Source organism: Macrotis lagotis, chromosome 1, assembly GCF_037893015.1.
Source record: "Macrotis lagotis isolate mMagLag1 chromosome 1, bilby.v1.9.chrom.fasta, whole genome shotgun sequence".
NCBI lineage: Eukaryota > Metazoa > Chordata > Mammalia > Peramelemorphia > Peramelidae > Macrotis > Macrotis lagotis.
The window spans coordinates 132,868,395-132,880,627 of record NC_133658.1 but is presented as its reverse complement, the minus strand read 5'-3'; the positions used below and the strand labels follow the sequence as shown (position 1 = coordinate 132,880,627).

Genomic DNA, 12,233 nt, shown 5'->3' with positions numbered 1-12,233 from the left:
TGAGGTCAGATTTGAACTCAGGTACTCCTGACTTCAGGGCCGGTGATCTATCCACTTCACCACCTAACCACCCTCAATTTATACAAATGCCTCAATTATACCTCAATTAATACAAATAATTTGCCACCTCACACTAATACATTGTTGGAGCTGTGAACTCATCCAACCTTTCTGGAGAGCAGTCTGAAACTATGCCCAAAGGACAGCAAACATGTGCATACCCTTTGATCCAGCAATACCACTACTGGGTCTATACACTGAAGAGATGATGGAAAAAGGGTAAAAACATAACTTGTACAAAATATTCATAGCAGCCCTGTTTGTGGTGGCAAAAAATTAGAAATCAAGTAAATGTCCTTCAATTGGGGAATGACTTAGCAAACTGTGGTATATGTATATCATGGAACACTATTCTATTAGAAACCAGGAGGGATGGGAATTCAGGGAAGCCTGGAGGGATTTGTATGAACTAATGCTCAGTGAGATGAGCAGAACCAGAAAAACGGGGTTGATGATCAACCTTGATGGACTCGCTTATTCCATCAGTGTAACCATCGGGACAATTTGGGGCTCTCTGCAATGGAGAATACTATCTGTATCCAGAGAAAAGACTGTGGAGTTTGAACAAAGACCAAAGACTATTACCTTTAATTTAGAAAAAAATTGATATCTTATTGTCTGATCCTGCTATCTCTTTTACTTTATGTTTCTTCCTTAAGGATATGATTTCTCTCTCATCACATTCAATTTGGATCAAGATATATCATGGAAACAATGTAAACACTGGCACTGGCAATGTAAACACTTCTGAGGGGGAAGGATGGGGGGAGAGAAGTAAGATTAGGGGGGGGAATTGTAAAGCTCAACATAAATAAAATCTTTAAAAAATAATAATATGGGGGCAGCTAGGTGATACAGTGGATAGAGTACCGGCCCTGGAGTCAGGAGTACCTGAGTTCAAATCCAGCCTCAGACACTTAATAATTACTTAGCTGTGTGGTCTTCGGCAAGCCACTTAACCCCATTGTCTTACAAAAACCAAAAAAATTAAAATAACATAAATAATAATAATAATAATTTGCCACCTTTCTAGCCAAAGGAAATATGTTTCATGGTCATGTTTTTAGTATCAAGAATGGTTAGTAGCATGTCAAGATATGTTCTATTTTTAATACTATTTCCCTTTACATTGTGGACATTGTATATATTCTCTTAATTCTTGCTATTTTGATGTGCATCGGTTCATGCAAGCCTTGCCAAATTTCTCTGAATTCTTCATATTTGCTATTTCCTGTGGCACAATAAGATTCTATTTCAATCCGATATCATGATTTGTTCAGCCATTTTCCAACTAATAGGCATTCATTTTCTAGGTCTTTTTGTTTTTGCTTTGCATATTTTTTGTATATACATATGCATATATATGCATGTGTGTGTGTATATATATATATATATATATATATATATATATATGATATTTTCCTCTAACTCTGAACTCCTTGGGTTGTAGGATCACTGAATCAAAGTATATAAAAAGTTTAGGTAATTTTCTACTATAGTTCCAAATAGTTTTCCAGAATAGCTCTTGTCTATGATTTTCCAACATTCTTATGATTTTCCCCTCAATTTAAAAAAAGTCAAGGATACCATGCATCTTGTCTTCAATTCTCACAATGTGACCAGTTTATATCTTTTTCCTTTCAATGCATCCTTTATAAGGTGTTTTTATGCCTCATCTCAGCACAAATCATCTCAAGTATTTAATATGGACAAGTAGAAAGAAATCACTCACAAAACAATTCGTTTAAACAATCATTTAATATATAACCACACTGAATAACAACCAACATGACTCTGTGAAAAACTAGTCATGTCCATCCAACTTAATTTCCTCCTGTGAAAAAGAGCTAGGACTTAACATTTGCTATAAACTTGGATCTCAGCCAGCCTTCTAATTCTTTCCCATAAGATAGTCTCATGAACAAAGTAAAAGATATGATCTACAGCTGAGGTTGGAAATGCAGGGTCTAGGTACTCCTGATCAACACCTGTTTTTTTTTTCTTATAAGGAGGGTAAGAAAAGATGACTTTTTTCCTTCCACATTCAAAAATGGGTAATTTTAACTACATCCAAAGGGATGATTTAATGTCTTCCAGCATGATTATGTGATTCATCTGAGTATTTATTCTTTAATTTTACAGAGAAGAATATGAATTTGCAATTCATCATGAATTACAAAAAAAGGAAAACACTGGTATTGATAAATGGAAGAATTTTGCACACATAAAAATGATACAAAAGTATAGACAAAAAGACAAGTTGTACTGAAATCTTTAAAAATAGGAAGAAAAGGTATCTGTATTGGGTGTGTTCCTGGAAACAGACCTAATGATATTTTGAGGTCCATCTCATACTTATTGTTCTAAAAGTGGAAAATGAAAATATTGTGAAGTCTAGAATGGAAAGAAATAGTCTAAAAGTCTTGAAAGCATTAACACTGTCCAAAAAAGATTCCTTCTCACATGAGGAAAAACCAGAGATGTTAGGGACAATTAGATTGTCCAGTGGATAGCAGTGGACTTGAAGTCAGGAGGATCTAAGTTCAAATTTTTCCTTAGACATTTACCAGCTATGTGACTTTTAACCTCTCTCAGAATCAGTTACTTCATCTGTAAAATAGGAATAATAATAGCAATTATCTCACAGGGTATACCCCCCCCCCCCCGACACTGTCAATACCTGGTGCAGATTCCGCACTTTAACTATTGCAATAACCTTCTGGTTGATCTCCCTGACTCAAATTTTTCCCCAATCCAATGTATTCTCCATTTAAACTGCCCAACTGATCTTCCTATAGGACACCTGCGGGGGTACAGCCTCCGTGGGGTCCTTGGAACCTAACAGGAGGGATAGAGTCGGCAAAATGAGTTGAGTCAACAAGGGGGTAAAGGCAGGAGCAGGTTGACTGACTGTCAGCTGCTTGGATTTATTTTTATAGTCTCAGAATCATGTATGCTTCAAGAAAGCAAGCTAATATTTCCTTGGTTACAAAAGTGTACGATTTTCATCATCAATTATATAATTCATGTGGTTACAAGTTTTAATTATGTGATTATAATTTTAATTAATAATCATATAGTTAATTGATTTCTTATCCCTACTCAGACCATGATGACCTCAACCTATCTGTTACCTTATTTATTACTACATTGTATATTTGTTAATTAATTCAAAGTTATTAATTAAGCAATTCTTTAATGGAAAGTTTTTTATATTTTTGTGTAAGTAATGTTTTTAGATACACTTCCTTAACAATCTATAGTGAGGGTCTTTATGCTTGTCTACCCATCCATTAACTCTTACAATAACCAATTTTTCTTTCAGGCCTTGTTGGTAGAAACCACAGTTTCTGGGACTTTTTTATTCTTTCCCATGAAACTGAGGCTGTTGGAGTTCACATATTGGTCACCTGTACTAACTATTTTCTCACCATCTTTTTCATATATTCCTGTGTATGATAAGGGGGGCAAAACTATTAATTTCCATGAAATTCTATCTGACCCATCTTGTATCTGTTTTCCCTGTATATATTCTGACATCTCCTTGGAATTCCCAGTGTTGAGTTTTCCAGAGATTTCATAATGTTGAAGCTTTTTGTATGCCTCAGGGAGAGGCAGTCCTGTTAAATTTAGACAGAGTTTACAATCTGTTTTATTCAAGGAATTTCTCTGAAATCCTTCCTTTATAGTCATTCCACTATTAGGGTGAGTAAATATTGCAATCAATATAGACCTATAAATATTGGTATGCATGAAATCCCTATACATATTGAAGAAGGAAATGTTCCATTAGGCAGTGTGATTGCCTTGAGTCTTCTTGCTGCGACTGTGTCAAACAGCTTAGAGACCCTGGCTCCTAACAGACACCTTTGATTTTCTACATCTTATTTCCAAATGGTTGAAAAACCTTTTGAAGGGGCAGCTAGGTGGCACTGGCCCTGGAGGACCTGAGTTCAAATCCAACCTCAGACACTTAAAAATTACCTAGCTATGTGGCCTTGGACAAGTGTTGCAAAGTCCCCCCCACAAAAGAGAAAGCTTTTGAATACATTAAATCTAGAAAGGTTTATATATGAGAAAGTATTTATAGGAAGAGGATAACAGAAAACGTTTGACTAAAAAGGGCAGGTTCAGCCATATCACTCACATATTTAATAAATTCCATTGGCTTCCCATCTCTTCCAAAATCAAATAAAATTCTCTGCTTGGCTTTCAAAACCTTAAATAACCTATCCCTCTCTCTAATCACCTTTTCAGTCTTCTTATTCCCCACCTTCCCCTCCCCCACCCACATACTCTGATCCAGTGACACTGGCCTCCTTGCTGTTCTTTGAACAAGTCACTCCATCTCCTGTCTAGATCTCTACCCTCATCTCTGCCTATTGGCTTCCTTCAGTTTCAGTTAAAATCCCACTTCTACAAGAAGCCTTTCCTAACTTTTATTAAGGACCTACCATGTGCCAATTTATCATATATATCTTGTACAAAAATGTCACCCATACTGAATATTGAACTTGTTGAGTACAGGGATTGTTTTTGGTTATCCCCTGCAAGTCACTTTGGGATAGCTTCAGTTGTTCAGAAATATTTGCCTTGCATCGATCTAAATCTACCCTTTTTCACATCTTCTACTTGTGGCAGCCAGTGTTGTTCTTTGAATAGAAAGTAGGTGCTTAAAAAGAGCTAGATGATTGAGTGAAAAGATTGTTATAAGTATCAAATGAGGTAATAATAATAATAATGATATCTATTATTTAAATAGCACCTGTTATGTGTCAGTCACTTTGCTAAACTATTTTTACAAATATTATTATGTTTGATCCTCACAATATCCTTGGGAAATAGATACTATTATCATTCTCATTTTACAGATAAAGAAACTGAGACAAATAGAGGTTAAATGACTTGCTGAGAGTCAAATTTTAACTCAGATCTTCCTGACTCTGGGTCCAGCATTCTATCCACTACACCACCAGCTACTCTATCAGAGATGTGATGCAAACTTAAAAATTCTACATGAATGGCTAGCAATTATCATCATCATCATCATCATTATTACATTTACTGGAAGAAACGACTATCAGTTTTGATGAGCAAAAATAAGCATCTTGAATGCATGATCCCTGTTAATTCAACTTCATAGAACAAAATACTTCTTGAGAACCTGCTGTGATTGAATTACAGAATCTTAGGACTGGAAGGACATCTTATCCAATAGCTGAACAAGAAATTCTTCAATATTATCCCCACAAGTGGTCATCTTATGTTTGCTTAAGAATCTCAAAGAAAGAGAAAATTGTTACCTTCAGTCTATATCACTTTGAAATAACTTCAATTGTTCAGAAATTCTTGCCTTGCATCAAACCAAATCTCCTTTTTGCATCTTCCAGTTATGGCAGACTGTGATGTTCTTTGAGGACAAATAGAAACAATCTAGATTCTCTCTTCTTCGAGGGAGTTCTCCAAATATTTGAAATTGCTATCATGTCCTGCTCCTTGTTATCACTCTTTCCCACCAAGGCTGATAACACTGAAAATACCTATTTTTTCTTTTTTTTATTTATTTTTCCAATTATATGTAAAAATAGTTTTCAGCAATCTTTTTTTCTTCTTTCTTTTTTTGCAGGAAATAATATTTTATTTCTTTGTTTTTTCCAACTACATGCAGCAATAGTTTTCAGCAATCATTTTTTTTATTAGGTTTTGAGTTTTACATTTTTCTCCCTCTCTTCCTTCCACCCCTTCTCTCCTTGAACAGAAAAGAAATATAATATAGACTATACACATATAACCCTAAACATAGATCCATATTAATCATGTTATGAAGAATCATATTAAAACAGAAAAAAAATTGAAAAGAAAAAAATACCTAAGACCATTTTCAAAAATTGAAGATAGAAAGCTTTGGTCTGCATTTAAACTCCACAATATGGAGTATTTTTCATCCCAAGTCTTTTTTTGTTTTAGGTTTTTGCAAGGCAGTGGAGTTAAGTGACTTGTCCAAGGTCACACAGCAAAGTAATTATTAAGTGTTTGAGGCTGTATTTGAACTCAGGTACTGCTGACTGCAGGGCCAGTGCTCCATCCGCTGCGCCACCTAGCCACCCCCATCCCAAGTCTTTTAGAATAGTCTGATTATTGTGCTGCTGAAATAAACAAGTCCATCATGGTTGATCATCAACTAATGTTGCTGTTAGTATGTATGTTCTTCTGTTTCTGCTCACTTCACTCAGCATCAGTTTATCTAAGTCTTTCCAGGCTATTCTAAAATCCCATCCCCCATGATTTCTTACAGAACAATAATGTTCCATCACATTTATACACCACATTTTATTCAGTCATTCCCACATTGATGGTGATCCCCTCAATTTCCAATTCTTTGTCACTAATAAAAGAGTTGCTATAAATATTTTGCACATGTGGTATATTTTATATATACCACATGTGGTTGTTTTACACTTTTTGTGATCTCTTTGGGATACAGACCTAGTAGTGGTATTTCTGGAACAAAGGATCTGCACAGTTTTATTGCTCTTTGTGCATAATTTCAAATTTCTCTCCAGAATGGTTGGATCATCAACAATAATTTTTATAGTTTCTTCCCTTCTAGCCTTCCCTCCCCCTTCCCTATGATAGCAAATAATCTGATATAGGTTATACATTCTCAGTCATGTTACACATATTTCCATATTAGGCTGAGAAAGAAGAATCAGAACAAAAGGGAAGAAAACATGAGAAAGAAAAAACAAGAAACAAAATTTTTAAAGTGAAAATAATATTCTCTGAATTGCATTCATATTCTAGAGTTGTTTCTCTGGATATGGGGATGGCATTTTCCAATTTAGAATGGTCTTTGATTACTGTATTGTTGAGAAGAACTAAGTTTATCATAGTTGATCATAAAGTTGCTGTTAGTGTGTGCAAATGTTCTCCTGGTTCTGCTCACTTCACTTAATATCAGTTCATGTAAGTCTTTCCAGTTTTTTCTGAAATCTGCCTGCTCATTGTTTCTTATAAAACAATAATATTCCATTACATTCATATCCAATGCTTGTTCAACCATTTCCCCAATTAAGCCATTCCCCAATTAATAGGTATCCTCTCAATTTCCAATTCTTGTTTCCACACAAAGAGCTGCTATAAATTGTTTTGTGTGTATGTGGGTCTTTTCCCCTTTTTTAATAATCTCTTTGGGATATAGCCCAAGTAGGGATACTGTTGAATCAAAGGGTATGCACAGATTTATAACTCTTTGGGCATAGTTCCAAATTACTCTCTAGAATGGCTGGATCAGTTCACAACTCCACCAAGAATGCATATCCCATATCCTCTCTAATATTTATCATTTCCCTTTTCTGTCATATTATCCAATCTAATATGTGTGAGGTGGTACCTCAGAGTTGTTTCAATTTACCTTTCTCTATTTAATAGTGATTTAGAGAATTTTTCATATGATTATAGTTTTAATTTTATCATCTGAAAACTGTTCATACCCTTTGACCATTTATCAATTGAATAATGACTTGTATTCTTTAAAATTTGTCTCATTTCTCTATATATTTTAGAAATTTAGAAATCAAAAACAATGGATGTAAAAATTGTTTCCCAGCTTTCTGTTTCATTCTAATCTTGATTGCATTGATTTTGTTTGTGCAAAAGCTTTTCAATCTTAGTAATCAAAATTATCCATTTTGCATTTCATAACATTCTCTATTTCTTGTTTGGTCATAAATTCTTCTCCTTTCCACAGAGCTGACAGGTAAAAATTCCTTGCTCTTCTGATTGGCTTTTGGTATTAATCTCTATGTTTAAATCATGTGCCCATCTTGTCCTTATCTTGGTCTAGAGTATGAGATGTTGATCTAGGTCTAGTTCCTACCATCCTATTTTCCAGTTTTCCCAGATGTTTTTGTCAAATAGTGATTTCTTATTCCAGAAGTTGGAGTCTTTGGGTTTATCAAACAATAGATCACTACAGTTATTTACTACTGTGTCTTATGAACCTAACCTATTCCACTAATCTACCACTTCATTTCTTAGCTGGTACCAAACAGTTTTGATAATTGTATATTTTTGCAACCAGACATGAATGTTCTGATTGCTCTTTCTTGGACATCCTTCATCAATCCTATTATTGTTATTATTATTATTGTTGTTGTTTATTATTATTATTTCTAAAAAGAAGTACTGATCACAATCCCCCAAATGTAGCTTAACCAAGTCAGAGAGGAGTCACAGAAGAAGATAAGTTCAAATCTGACCTCAGACACTTACTAGCTAGCTATGTGACCCTGGACAAGTAGTTTACCCACTTTCGACCTTAGTTTTCTTACATATAATGAGAATAATAGCAGTCCTTATTTTCTAGGTAATTTCATATGGGATTTCAACAAGCAAAAATGAGAAATGGTAATATTTTGATTACTTCCTTTTTTAAAATTTAATGGTAATCTTTCTTTTCCTCCATGCCATCCCTTGTATGATTAGCTATTAACTTTCTAAAGTGCATTTCACATGTCAAGGAGACAAAAAAAATAAGGAAAGTAAACTACAAGGGATGAAGAAATCAGGGCAAGTTGGTATATGTAGAGTGTCAGACAAGCCGCACTTAGAGCACATTAACCACATTTACCAGAAGATTCTAGTGTTGGACTTTGTTCAATATCTTATATTCAACAAGCTGGAATTATTATTTAATTTTTATTCAATGTTTGGAAACAAGAATTCTTTCTCATGATGAAACTGAATATCATCCATAATGGAACTCAAGGTTCTCAACTTGATTATTGTCATCAAAGCAAACCATTTACTATCAAAAATGTAACTGGGGGAGGCTAGGTAGTGCAGTGGATAGAGCACCAGCCCTAGAGTCAGGAGTACCTGAGTTCAAATACAGCCTCAGACATTTAATAATTACCTAGCTGTGTGGCCTTGGGCAAGCCATTTAACCCCATTTACCTTGCAAAAACCTAAAAAAAATGTAACTAGGATTTTTTTGCCAGAGGTAAATTCAGTTGGGGATAGGTGAAGACAGTGCAAAGCACAACCTTCCTAGGTGCAGTCAAGCCAGGAAACAGATAGCAAGCAGCCCATTATTACATTTTATTATTATACTCATTGTTAATATGTGTTACATTGTAGTCATAAAGAAATATTAAATTCTATATGTGGTCCTTGATAAACTCATGTTGGATGATGTGGCCCAGAAGAGCTAAAAAATTGGATATTCATTCCTTAGAGCAAATGGTGCCCAATCTCCAAATCTGGAGGAGGAAGATGAGAAAGAGAAGGGAAAAGATCAGTGATCTTTGGTGTTGTGCCCATATAGGATGGTAAACTTAATTTACAAAAATGTATGTGTTCTAACTGATCCATTTCCTTCCCTCTCCTCTGACCTCTCTATTCCCCTAAGACAGGACAATATTGAACTTAGGTCATTTAATAACCGTGCAATGGCTTCCACTGAATGAAAGGAAGAGTCAATCAATGCAGCAAACTTCATTGTTTTCTTATTTTAATTGCCACAGCTACCCCAACCTTCAGCAACCTTCAGCAACCACTACTCTGTTGAGTCAGCAACCATCAATATCCAGGCAAGATCCTCCACCAACAAAAGATTACAACTCATTGAAGACTCTGATAATGGTTAGCATCTTCTTTAGCAATAAAGTATTTTTTAATTAAGGTATGCATTTTGTTTTTTATTGCCCACTTAAAGTATAGTATAAACATAACTCTTATACACACTGGAAAACCAAAAAATTCATACAATTTGATTCATTGAGAAATTCATTTTATGGCAGAGGCCTGGAACTAAACCTAAACATCTCCAAGACATGCCTGCACACAGCAAATGAGTGAGTTGCAATAACCCACAAGATTAGAGAAGACTTCCCGTAGGAAGTTTCATGAGAGTTCACCTTTAAAGTATGAATAGGAATTCAATAGATGAAGAGAAATGGAAAAGGAATTCCAAGTTTAGGGAATTGTGGGAACAAAGACATATATGTGGGAAAGTATTGTACCTGTATTTGTTGGGGAGGGATATGGAAGAGAAATGGGATGGAATACATCTTATTAAAAAAAAAAGTATGAAATACATCTAAAAAGGTAGAGTAAAGTCAGTCTAAAGAGAACCTGACTGCCAGGTAGAAGAGCCTGACTTTTTCTTTATATGTGTGGCACCCCTTGCAGCTTACTCTTTCAGTTTCTACTCATACTAGCAATTTGGTTCACAGAAGGCAATCAGCTGACTACTTGCCCCTGCCAAGAGTTCTCAGTTTAACTTTAAGAAGATGAGGTCTTCCCATTTTATTATTCACAATTCCTTATTTAGTGTGCTTTTCCCACCATTATCGATTAACTTGACTTGACTTGACTTACTAAGGAACCAGTTCTGAGGAGCAATTGTCTTGAGCCAGCCCAACAGTGAATTTATACTCTGTCCTGCAAGAAGATGAGAAGGGCGAGTTACAGGATGTGGGCTTCCAGTGAAAAGCCCTGGAGTTGGAAATGCCTGGAAGCCAAGGTCATTGACTTAAGAGTGTAATGGCACATGAGGCGAAGGTGTACAAAATAAGAGTGGAAAAGTGGAAGGGGCCAACTTTGAAAACCAAGGAGAGGATTTTCTATTTGATCCTAGAGGCAATATAAAGCAATTAGAGTTTACTGTACAGGGATAAGGAACAGTAATGACATGATTAGGCCTAACTTTTAGGAAGATCAATTTAATAGTTGAATGTGTGATAGAATGGAGTGTCGAAAGATTTGAAACAGGGAGACCAATCAAATGATGTTGTAACAGTACAGCTATGAGAGGATAAGGACCCATACCTGTGTGGTGGCAGTGTCAGAGAAGAGAAGGATATATACACATTAAATGTTACAAAATTGGAAAAAACAGGACTTAGCAACTGAGTGACTATGAGAGATAAGAGAAAATAAGGAGTGGAGGATGATACCTATTCAACAATACCAGCTTTGGTATTCTCTGTTGTCAACTCCTATTACTGGGGGAACCTCATGTCTTTTCCAATTTTTCTAATCTTGCAAGGTAAGTAACCCATCCGTGACATCTCTGAATATTCATTCACCTATCATCAGAGTAGAATAAACACAACAAGCAACAATCACTATGAATATCGGAAGACATAAAACTCTGGTAGAAAGATAAGGGACCCATAACTCCTATCCCTGTCCCAAACTGGAGGCTCACAATTCTCCCTTGGTCAAAAGTTTCTAGGGTAGAGATAATAGCAAAAAGAGCCAAGTGAAGAGTCATATTGATTCTTTTTTATGAGAACTCAGTTTCAACTTTGTCAACAGTACTTCTGGCTCTGAACCCAATCAAAATCTTTCCTTTTTTAAAGTTTTAAGGAGTATTTTATTTTTCCCCAACTACATGTAAAAACAATTTTAGGGCTGTTGGTATCATTAATGTTCAGACACCTAGATAGATTGGGAGGGGGTGGTTAAGTGACTTAACCCAGGGTACACAACTAATGAATATCAAGTATCTGAGGTTGGATTTTGAGTGCAGGTCTTCCTGACTGCAGGAACTGTTCTCTATCCACTGCTCCACCTATCTGCCTTACGTATCACCAGAAAATGATATTTAGAATAGATGATCTCTAAGTTCTTTTTCAACTTTAAATTCAATGAGATTATGACATAAAGAGAGATTATGGGAGAATGACCTATAAGAGATCCTGATAACAGTAGAAAGGATAGTCTAAAAAAGTGAATGATGAAGGCAGCTAGGTGGTGTCGTGGATAAAGCACCAGCCCTGGAGTCAGGGGTACCTGGGTTCAAATCCTAAGACACTTAATAATTACCTAGCTGGGTGGCCTTGGGCAAGCCACTTAACCCCATTTGCCTTGCAAAAAAAAAAAACCTAAAAAAAAGTGAATGATGACAGAGAGAGAAAGAGATCATAACCCCTAAGGAGATGCCACCACAAGTTCAAATGGGTGACAATAAGGAGTCAATGGAATGAGAGAATGATACAAAATAAGAAATGTTTTGGACATAGAATTGCTAGGACATGATAACTGATTGCATATGAGATTAGAGGAGCCACAGCTGAAAGAAGAAAAAAAAAGGTTGAAATAGCAATAGATCTAGAGCCAGTCTCTGTATCTTCTCTGGTTCCAGTCAACTTCCTTCATCCTCT

General features: G+C 35.6%; 1 protein-coding gene across 2 annotated transcripts in view; it reads left to right on the top strand.

Moving 5' to 3' along the window:
- RNF122 (ring finger protein 122) overlaps positions 1-9,693 on the top strand; it is a 30,928-nt gene extending 21,235 nt beyond the window's left edge. The window contains exons 7-8 of one of the 2 annotated variants that reach the window (XR_012472822.1): positions 8,429-8,469; positions 9,588-9,693. The gene's annotated coding sequence lies outside the window, so the exon portion shown is untranslated. The remainder of the gene's footprint in view (positions 1-8,428; positions 8,470-9,587) is intronic. The other variant, XR_012472823.1, reaches the window with a different exon arrangement.
- Positions 9,694-12,233: the final 2,540 nt, after the last annotated feature.